This window comes from Protopterus annectens, chromosome 2.part1, assembly GCF_019279795.1.
Source record: "Protopterus annectens isolate FY-2018-M chromosome 2.part1, PAN1.0, whole genome shotgun sequence".
Taxonomy (NCBI): domain Eukaryota; kingdom Metazoa; phylum Chordata; order Ceratodontiformes; family Protopteridae; genus Protopterus; species Protopterus annectens.
In genome coordinates, this window is record NC_056729.1 from 769,314,728 (window position 1) to 769,325,383 (window position 10,656).

The window sequence follows — 10,656 nt, forward strand, 5'->3', positions numbered from 1 at the left end:
GAAAACAAGAAGGATGCTTCATGCTCATCAAATGACTTTTATAAAAATCTGTGCATACCAAGGTTATATATTCCCCATTCCGAAGGAGTTATGGGTCTCCCCTGATTTTGATTTCATGTATAGATCTGCAGTCGTGGGACTGCATCAGGGTTGCCAGAGGTCCCTATTTCAGTGGGACTGTCCCGGGATCAGCAGCCCAATCCTGAGTCCTGCACCGCCGGTAAAAATCCCATTGAAACGGCCTCTGCTTTGCAATTTATGATTGGCCCGTATGCTGGTATACGAGCCAATCATAAATCACAAAGAAGAGCCACTTCTGTTCAGTGTGGAACAGTGAGCTGTTCTGCATTGAACAGAAGAGGCCCTGCTGTGTGATGTTTTTTTTTTTTTTTTTTTTTTTTTTGCTCAATCAAAAATGGCAAATGCAGAACTGCCTGCTGTTATGCATGAATGACCTTTTGTCTTCACTTAGCGTGAAGAAGTTTATATCACATGGGATCATCCATTACCAGCAATTTAAAGAAAAAGATAGATGCAAGAAAACCAGATGTAGTAGTCTATAAAAAGTCAAAAGTAGCATTGATTATTGAACTCTGTAGACAGTGATTACAGTGTTTTACATACAGAGACAGAGAGACAAAGTCTTAAAGTACCAAGATTTGCAGGCAGAAATGAGGGCAATATGGAAGAAAGATACCCAGACAGTTCCAGTAGTAGTAGGAGCAATGAGTCTTATAATCTACAATCTTATTTAGATGCGTTATTGATGCATGTAACTCCGTACAAATTATAGGAGGAGTCATTACTGGGCACATTGTGGGTGCTGTGAAGAGCAAGTCTGGCTAACATAAGATTGAAACAATACTATTGTCATGAACTTTAATCATACCTTGACTTATTCCAAAAGAGGGAATGAAACATAGTATCCAAAAGGAAATGGGGTACATTATATACAACTACACTGATTTAATCATGAATGAATCCCATTTCAAATTATTTAGCAAAGGGGAAAAGTTTGTACCAAGTTTTGGTTTGGATGTAACCCAGGTATTGAAAAGTTTCAAGCTATTTACAAGGGAAATTAACTTGAAACTTTATTTCCATACATCAGGTACTAATAGTAACATATCCAACGGGTTGCACCCCTCCAATTCACTTAGGAGGAAGAGCACATTCATGCCACCTACTGATAAAGAGATCAGCATTTTTGAAAGAATGGTGGAATACGAGTTGAGGAGACTTTGTTTGCAAAGGGCCACCTATGTTGATAATGTGACTAACAATGAAAGGGCAGTTCTTAAAGAACTCACATCGACGGGCCAATATAGATGCATGAGACCTGATAAGGGTGGAGGGATGGTCATCATGTACAATATGGACTACGTTGGCCAGATGATGTCCATCTTAAATAATGACAACACCTATACTAGAGTATCGATCCATGAGATTAATTCAGCATACCAGAAAATTGACATGTACTTACTAGATGCTTTATATCAGGGAGTGATCAATGAGGCAGATTTTCACTTTTTAGTAGTGAAGTTTCCTTATATGCCAAAATTTTTTGGCATACCTAAGACCCACAAGGGAACTGATTCTCTTCAGTTTCGTCCCATTATTTCAGCAAAGGGTTCTAAGACCGAGCCCTTGGCAGCATTTGTAGATTTCCATTGTAAGAAAGCTTTAACAGATGCTGAACATATACTGAAGGATTCATGGCACTGTTTAGAAAGGTTGAATTCAATTGATTTTTCAAAACTAGGCAACTTTGTTTTTTTAACAGTTGATGTTGTCAATCTTTTTTCAGTAATTCCTCACTTGGAGGGTTTAGAGCTCTTTTATGACAGCCTATATTCGAATAGGAAATTTGATATGGAAAAATTGGAAATTTGTTATGGACTAATGGAATTGATACTGAATAATAACTTCTTCATGTTTGAAGGTGAAAGATACAAACAAATGACCGGGGTAGCAATGGGTGCTAAATATGCCCCGGTCTATGCTAATTTAGTTCTTCTAGCATGGGAAAAAAAGTACATTCTCAGTTCTAGATTTGGGAACAATATATTGTCTTACAATAGATTTCTGGACGACCTACTCATTTTATGGAAGGGTGACGAGGACAGTGTTGGGGAATTCATGGACTACATAAACAACTGTTCTGGATTCCTCAAATTTACATACAATTGGAATAGTGATTATGCTAATTTTTTGGACATCAGGATTTCCAAGAATGAAATGGAGTTTGTAAGTAATATATATAGGAAACCTAGTTATGCAAATTCTATGCTGCACTACACCAGTTGCCATCCTATGCACCAAAGGAGGGGCTTGGTCAAAGGTCAGATGGTTCGTCTCTCCAGGTTGATCAGTGACGATGAGGATTTTAAAAAAGAGATATACACACTCATTGGATTTTTCTTGGAGAGAGGTTATCCTTTGACACTTCTAATTAGAACTAAAAAAGAGGTGTACAAAAAGAGGAAAAGTAAATATTTCCCAATTTTGAAAACAGGGGTTAAGGATTCAGTTTTGTATGGGTTGAACGGTGATGACAACAATGTGGGTATGGATAAAGAAAGGCCTAAATTCATTTTGAAATATAATGACACTTCTTTAGAAATCTGTACAAACTTAAAAATGCTATGGGATTACTTTCTAAGTGAAAGTTTAAAATCAATTTTGGGTGACGCCCCTGTAATAGTCTTTAGTAGGGGAAACAACTTGAAGGACATACTAGAGAGAAAAAATGACAACTTTGTGAGATCACAGATGAATAGATGTGGTAGTTGTAAATGGTGCAGATATATAGCAGTAGGTTCCAACCTTACTGTAGTAGGCCTTGGTCGTACCATCGCATGTCCTGGGCGATGCAACTGTGTCACCAAGCTTTGTGTATATGTTGCATCGTGCATGACATGCGATGTTTTTTACGTGGGCAAGACTATAAGATGTTTAAAAGAGAGAATTAGGGAACATTGTGGTTCCATTAGAAGAAAGGATGACCACAATGCCCTTTATTTACATAGTAGAACTTGTCATGAATTCAAAAAATTTTTATTTTTTGTAGTAGACAAAATTAAACCTGACACATTTGGAGATGTTGACAATCTAGTTGCCCTCCGGGAAATGGAATGGCAGATTAGGCTAAATGCTACTAAATACCCGGGGATCAACGAAAGCATTTCTTTAAAACCTTTGTTAAAATATAGATCTAATTTTATTTAGATTTTATCCTATGGGATGACTGCCTAACATTTTTTCAGATGGTTGTAACATGAACATGTAACTGTTGAATTGTTATATTTGTTTACACCAATTAGTTCAATGCATTGAAAATACAAAGCATCTGATTTTGTTATATTGTTGTTTACATATGGCAGTGGAATTTCTAGCTAGATTTCTAGCTAGATTGTTTAATGAAATTTTGGAAAGTCAGAGGATGCCTGAGGAGTGGAGAAAAAGTGTTTTGGTACCTATCTTTAAGAATAAGGGTGATGTGCAGAGCTGCAGTAACTACAGAGGGATAAAACTGATTAGTCACAGCTTGAAGTTATGGGAAAGAGTAGTGGAAGCAAGGTTAAGAAGGGAGGTGATGATTAGTGATCAGCAGTATGGTTTCATGCCAGGAAAGAGCACTACAGATGCAATGTTTGCTCTGAGAGTGTTGATGGAGAAATACAGAGAAGGTCAGAAGGAGTTGCATTGTGTCTTTGTAGACTTGGAGAAAGCATATGACAGGGTGCCTAGAGAAGAGTTGTGGTATTGTATGAGGAAGTCGGGAGTGGCAGAGAAGTACGTAAGAGTGGTACAGGATATGTACGAGGGTAGTGTGACAGTGGTGAGGACTGCAGTGGGAGTGACAGATCCGTTTAAGGTGGAGGTGGGATTACATCAAGGATCAGCTCTGAGTCCTTTCTTATTTGCAGTGGTGATGGACAGGTTGACAGATGAGATCAGACAGGAGGCCCCGTGGACTATGATGTTTGCAGATGACATTGTGATCTGTAGTGAGAGTAGGAATCAGGTTGAGGAGACTCTGGAGAGGTGGAGATGTGCTCTAGAGAGCAGAGGAATGAGGGTCAGCAGGGCTAAGACAGAATATATGTGTGTCAATGAGAGGGAGGGTAGAGGAATGGTGAGGATGCAGGGAGCAGAGTTGGTAAAGGTGGACGAGTTTAAGTACTTGGGATCAACAGTTCAGAGTAATGGTGAATGTGGAAGAGAGGTGAAGAAGAGAGTACAGGCAGGGTGGAATGGGTGGAGAAGTGTGTCAGGAGTGATTTGTGACAGACGGGTATCGGTAAGAGTGAAAGGGAAGGTCTACAAGAGTGTAGTGAGACCAGCTATGTTATATGGGTTGGAGACAGTGGCATTGACAAAAAGGCAGGAGTCGGAGCTGGATGTGGCAGAGTTAAAGATGTTAAGATTTGCAATCGGTGTGACTAGGATGGATAGGATTAGGAATCGGTATATTAGAGGGTCAGCTCATGTTGGACAGTTTGGAGACAAAGCAAGAGAGACGAGATTGCGTTGGTTTGGACATGTGCTGAGGAGGGATGATGGGTATATTGGGAAAAAGATGCTAAGGATGGAGCTGCCAGGTAAGAGGAATAGAGGAAGGCCTAAGATAAGGTTTATGGACGTGGTGAGAGAGGACATGCAGGCGGTTGGTGTGACAGAGCAAGATGCAGAGGATAGGAAGAAATGGAAAGAGATGATCCGCTGTGGCGACCCCTAACGGGAAAAGCCGAAAGAGAATGATGTTGTTTACATACCGAACAACACAATTTGGGTTTGTGAAATATTCACAATTTGTGAGTACTCCATTCAACATTAATATTCATTACATTTAGAATTTATTGTATATATATATTATCACATTTATTCAATTTTACATTTTATGTACTTTGATTTGTATTTTGGTTAGTTTATGTTGGTTACAAAGATAGGAAGGATATTTCTTTCTTTATTTATTTATTTATTATTATATACAAACATTTTCTTCATTTATTTTCATTAATGGACTTATATATACATATGCATTTTTAGAAATGTTTTTGGTTTTTGCATAGTTACCTTTTAGGGTGTTTTACCAATTAAGGAATTTTAGTTGATTTAATTGATTAATTGATGTCTTAAATGTATATAAGAATATGCTGGGTGTGTTTGAATTGTTTATGACTGATGATACCAGGTTTCTGGTGAAAGCGCTCAGTCGTGGAATTGTGGATTAAATTGCTTCCTATAGCTTTCAGTGGTCTTAGCCTTATTGTGACTTTTTTCCTGTGGTGGACCTGTTCACCTCTTTACTCGTTGTGGATTCCTGTTGTTTGGGGTCCTTTGTGTTTTTCTTTAATCATACCTTGACTTATGAATGGGGCCATTCCTGTTATTCTGTATAAAACCCAAAGGGCTTGGAGAAATTAAAAAAAAAAACAAAAGGAAGCAAAATAATAGCTTCATTCTAGCAGTCATCCTCTCTATGCACATAGTATTGGGCAGTAACAGGGTAGCAGAAGTGAAGAAACAAGTTACCTATATAAGGAGCCCTCTTTGAGGACAGAAGTAGAATAACAGCAAATCATACTGCTGTCTTACATTTCAGTTTGGGATGTATTATGTCTTAGTCTTAAGCTTAGCAATGGCAAGTAAATTGTTCATTTACTTGCTAAGAAGTTAATAACTGCCTCCCAGCTTAATTGATGTAAAATGTCAACAAAATTGTGTATAAAAAAATGTCCACTGCAAGAATTTCCCCGTGTACTGAGATACCCCACTGTGGTGAGAAACTAGCACAAACCCTGCACCAGAACTGTTTCAGCTCTCATGAGTTTGTATGTGTCTGATCCTAAGGCTTGCCCCTTGTTGATTCAACACCTTCTCTGATCTAGGTGACTGTGAGCTGGATCCATGGTTTTGGGTTGAGTCCAGGTATTTAGAGCCATCACATCCCCTTGAAACCTCTATGTGCACCTCCGTGTTGAGGCAGGTCAGTTGTTTAGTTCTTGATTTTTCCATGACCTCTGCCTTTGAGGTAGTGGAGAGACCATTTTCCACCTCTGGGCAAGACACCCTTGTCCCTCTGGGGTGTATCCCTCCGCAACTGTGTTCGGATCCCGAGTATTTTCATCCTATTCCATCAGGACAGCTGGCCCAGTCAAGCCTACCTCCAGGATTCTGTTTGCACTTCTGAGTCCTTCCTGGAGCATCCCACTGGAGAGTCCCCTTGGAAGCGTACTTGCAAAAGGAGGTACTTTAAATTCCCTACAGGAGTCTTTGATGGAGGGCACTGAAGTTAAAAAAGAGGGGTCCCCCAGATCACCCTTTGAGGATATCTTTCAGTGAAATCCTAGAACTTTAGAAACAGGTGGTTGGTCTTTTACCCCCCCCCCCCAGAAGTTGGCGTTTCTCAAGGCTTTTAAGCTGGCTCAGCTATATCCTGTATAGTTACCCCCGGTGGATGAGGTGGTGGATCACCTCTCCCACTTGGCGTGGTAGGATCCAGATGTCATGGAGCCTATCCCCAAGAGGCCAGATAAGTTCCTTGTTGAGCCAAACGTTTGGGCCCAATGGAACGAGGGTCCCCAATGTATGCTGTGGTGGTAGAAGTGGCCACCAAGAACTTGCAGAACAGAGTTCTTCTGTCCATCCCCTGAACAGAAAGCCCAGGGAGTTGGACACAGTTGGGAAGCATGATTACACATCAGCAACCTTCACCCTCAGGTCACTGAACTACTTGGCACACGCTATGAGATTTCAGAGGGAATTGATCAAAAAGTTTACCAATACTTTGAGTCCGTGTCTGCAGAGGAACAGAAGACTGTTTATTCACTACTGGCCACCCTCCTGTCCCTATCAAATGCCTCCATGAGGCTGATTTTTCGCACCTCAGAGGTTGCTTCAGGAGCTACAGGTTCAGGAATTGCCATAAGAAGGCACACCTGGATGCATCTGTGACTTTGCAGAGCCCTTAAAGACTTCATCATTGCTTCCTTTGATGGATCCATTTTGTTTGGCCCTAAGGTGAAGGAAACTCTCTACAGGAACAAACAGGATGGGGAGACATTATCTGCTGTAGGGATACATTTTCCACCCCTCAGAGGACCGTTTCATGGAATCTGAGAGGGGGTAGGAAGATGTGGATGTTCTTCATGTTTCACTGTTGCAGTCATTACATTTGGGTAATCTGCTGGCAGGTTGCCCTCAGTCGGCCTGAATAACAAAGTCTTGGGTCCTGTGTCGGTTGCTATCTCTTCTTCCATGACGTCAGGTCGTCGGGTGTAAAACATGCAGCCAGTGCCATTTTAATCGGTCTTTCTTACTGCGCTGTGCCCGAAGCAGAAGCAGTTCGCAAGTGCCGGTTGGCCGACTCCTGAAATTTGTTTCAGAACCAAAGTCTTCAGCTTAAAGCTAAGTACCCCGTTGGGGAAACTTTTTCTTGCTCCTTTCCGATGTCAGTAAAAGTTAATAATTGTATTACTTGTGGGAAGCAAATGCCTCATAAGGATTTTCATTTATATTGTATTCCTTGCCTAGGCCCTGACCGTAACGTGCCTTGCTGTCGGTTTTGTGCTAAATTTAACCAAGCGTCGGTATATTTTTGCTTCTAAATATTTTGGCTCAAGATTTAACTATCCAGAAATGTCTGTTAGCAATCCGACTACCGGAATTCACAAAAAATGCAAAGAAAAAGACCGAGACAAAGTCGAGGTCCAAAAGCGACTAAGCTTCTCCTAAGCCAGTCGCCGGTTCGCCGTTACTCAGTGAGGTGCTTTCGCAGCCCCTGATGCTTGCTACTTTTGATTCACAGGCCTCTACCGAGACCCATTCGGAGTCCGCTATGCCGCAAGACACTTCAAGAATTGAACCCGCGGATGTCTCTCCCTTAGATGGATCCGGAGCAGGCACCGGCTTCTGAGGGTGTTTTCAGGCCTAAAGATCTGTATATTAAACAGACGCCATCATCAAAAATAAGGCCAAAACCAACTTCTATGTCTAAAAACCTGATGCATGGGCCACGTATTCAGTATTCAGGCCTCTATGCCTAAAAAGCAAATGATCAAAATGGCTGAGGATTTAATTACCTTGATCAGGGGTTCCCAACCCCCTCTTGCTAAGAGGCCTAGGCAAGGTGCTGATTATGAATCTTCAGATCAGGTTTCCATTTCTTCTGATCAGGAATTTTCTATTCCCCCTTATGAGGACTCTGATGCAGAAGAATCCATCCCTTCTGCTTCTCCTCCTGAGGATTTTTCTTTTGGAGAAACGTTGCTTACCTTAAGGGGACATTTTCATTGGGAGAGTCAGGATTTTTCAGAATCCAAAAAGAGGCTTAGGGATTTCTTCTTTTTCCTCTGCATAGGCCTTTGGCTATACCTCCTGTTTGACATTGTTGATGTTTTCTCAAAATCCAGCATGGCTCCTGATTCCCTGCCTCTGGCTCCTAGTAAGCCAGACAGATATTACAGGGTTCCTGACTCCCACAAGTTTATTTTTAAAAACCCTACTGCTGATCCTGAAACAATTTCTCAGGGTCCCAAGGGTGTTGAGGCTTCTACCGCTAAAAATCCTACCCCTTCTGATAGAGACTCCAGGGCGCTGGATAGATAGGGTAAGAAGGTTTACACATCTGCAACCCTGGCTATTAGAGCTGTAAACTGTCAATTTCATATGCTTAAATATCAGTAGCATATCATGGGCTTACTGAACCAGAAAATGATGTTGATTTCTGACCGTGTGGAAAATAGAGTTACAGGATTTATTGCATTCAACTGAACAAGTTGGAAAGCATACTTTGCAATGTGGTTTTGATTCCTTAGTGGCCTCTTGCAGGGCTGCCATAACTGGATCTGTGATAAGAAGGCATGCTTGGCTCAAGGAGCAAAATCTGCCTGATCATGTTAAAGCAAAATTGTTGGATGCTCTTTTACAACAGGACAGTCTGTTTTGGTAATAAGGCAGAAAAAGTCTTGAAAAAGATGGAAGACAAAGCTAAATCTATGCAAACTAAAAGATTCCTTACAAGTGCAGCCACCCATGTTCAGTAGACACTGGCCTACTAAGAAACTGGTCCTTTCCAGTACCCAACCGAGCCGCTCAGGTCAAACCCAGACACTCCAAAGGCTCCAGGTTTCGGTCACAAGGAACTTGCAGAACAAAACAATGGGGTGCCTCCACCTCCAAATCTGGAAGTAGCAAGCCCCCCCCTACGGTAAACTGTCTCAATGACTTTCCTCTGCCATTTCCAAGCACTTATCTTTTGGCAGCCCCTTTGGGGGGGGGAAATAGCACTTCATGCACAAAATTGGCATCTAATTACCCAGGACAAGTGGGTCTTAAATATAGTATCCCAGGGATACAGATTTCATTTCCACACAAAGCCAATTCCAAACGGATGGCCAGATCTGCCTCCAAATCAGTGGGCAGAGGCCCAGAAACAAGTTTTGTCCCTCATGGATATGGGGGCTTTTTAACCAGTACCAGAAAAGGAAAAAGGACAAGGTTTTTATTCAAGACTTTTCCTGGTACCCAGAAAAGGCAAGTCATGGCATCCAATTCTGGACTTCCATTCTAAATGCTTTCCTGGACATTCCAAAATTCAAGATGCTGACTCTACAACAGTTGCTGCCTATGCTGGGCAAGGATGCCTGGTTGGTAACTCTAGACTTTTAGAGGCTTACCTGCATATCCCAATCAGGGAATCTTGCAGAAGATACATCCGTTTCAAAGCAGGCTTTTTGCATTACCAGTTCTCTGCACTGCCCTTTGGCTTATCTACTGCGCCCAGGGTCTTCACAAAGTGCCTGGCACCAGTAAATGCATTTTGCAGACAAAGAAACATTCAAATTTATCCTTATCTGGACGATTGTCTAATTCAGGCAGAAAACAAGGGGACACTCTTCTACAACATCTGGAGTTTGTGAAAAGGCTTCTTACATGCCTAGGGTACACCATAAAACGAAAAGAAATTACAACTGGTACCCTTTCAAATAATTACATTCCTGGGTGCAAGCGTTACAGCTGCCCAGATGGCTTACCTCACGCCAGACAAACATTCAATTGATGACATACTTCAAACAAGTGGCCACAAAAACCCAGCTATCTGCAAGACAAATTCTGCAAGCCTTGGGGTTCATGGCTTCCTGCATTCTACTAATTCCATATGCAAGACTGTATATGAGGAAACTTCAGTGGTACCTAAAAAGCTTATGGAGTCAACATTGTCACAGCCTGGAAACAATGATTCCTATCATTCCTTGCCTGCAACAGGAGTTCCTATGGTGGGCAGAGGCCTGTCACCAAAACAAGGGATTGTCATTCATTCCACCCCCTGCCACCCAAACTCTGACTACAGACACATCAGATTATGCTTGGGGGGGGCCCATCTGGCAGGGAGATGCATTCAGGGCGAATGGAGCCCAAATCAAATGCACCTACATATCAACCAGAAAGAAGTGCTAGCATTACAGAATGCTTTGACAGCCTTCAAGGACATTCTTCATCCAGGACAACTACTGATAAAGACGGACAACACCACAGTTATGTGGTACATAAACAAGCAGGGGGGTACCCACTCCTACCCCCTTTGCAGACTAGCCATGGCTTTGTGGAACACAGCCTTGACTTACCAAATACATCTACAAGCTCAATTCC

General features: G+C 41.7%; 1 protein-coding gene across 1 annotated transcript in view; it reads left to right on the forward strand.

The window, feature by feature from the left end:
• The window catches only part of TMEM165 (transmembrane protein 165), a 321,260-nt gene that overhangs the window by 72,520 nt on the left and 238,084 nt on the right, over positions 1–10,656 (forward strand). The window lies entirely within an intron of this gene.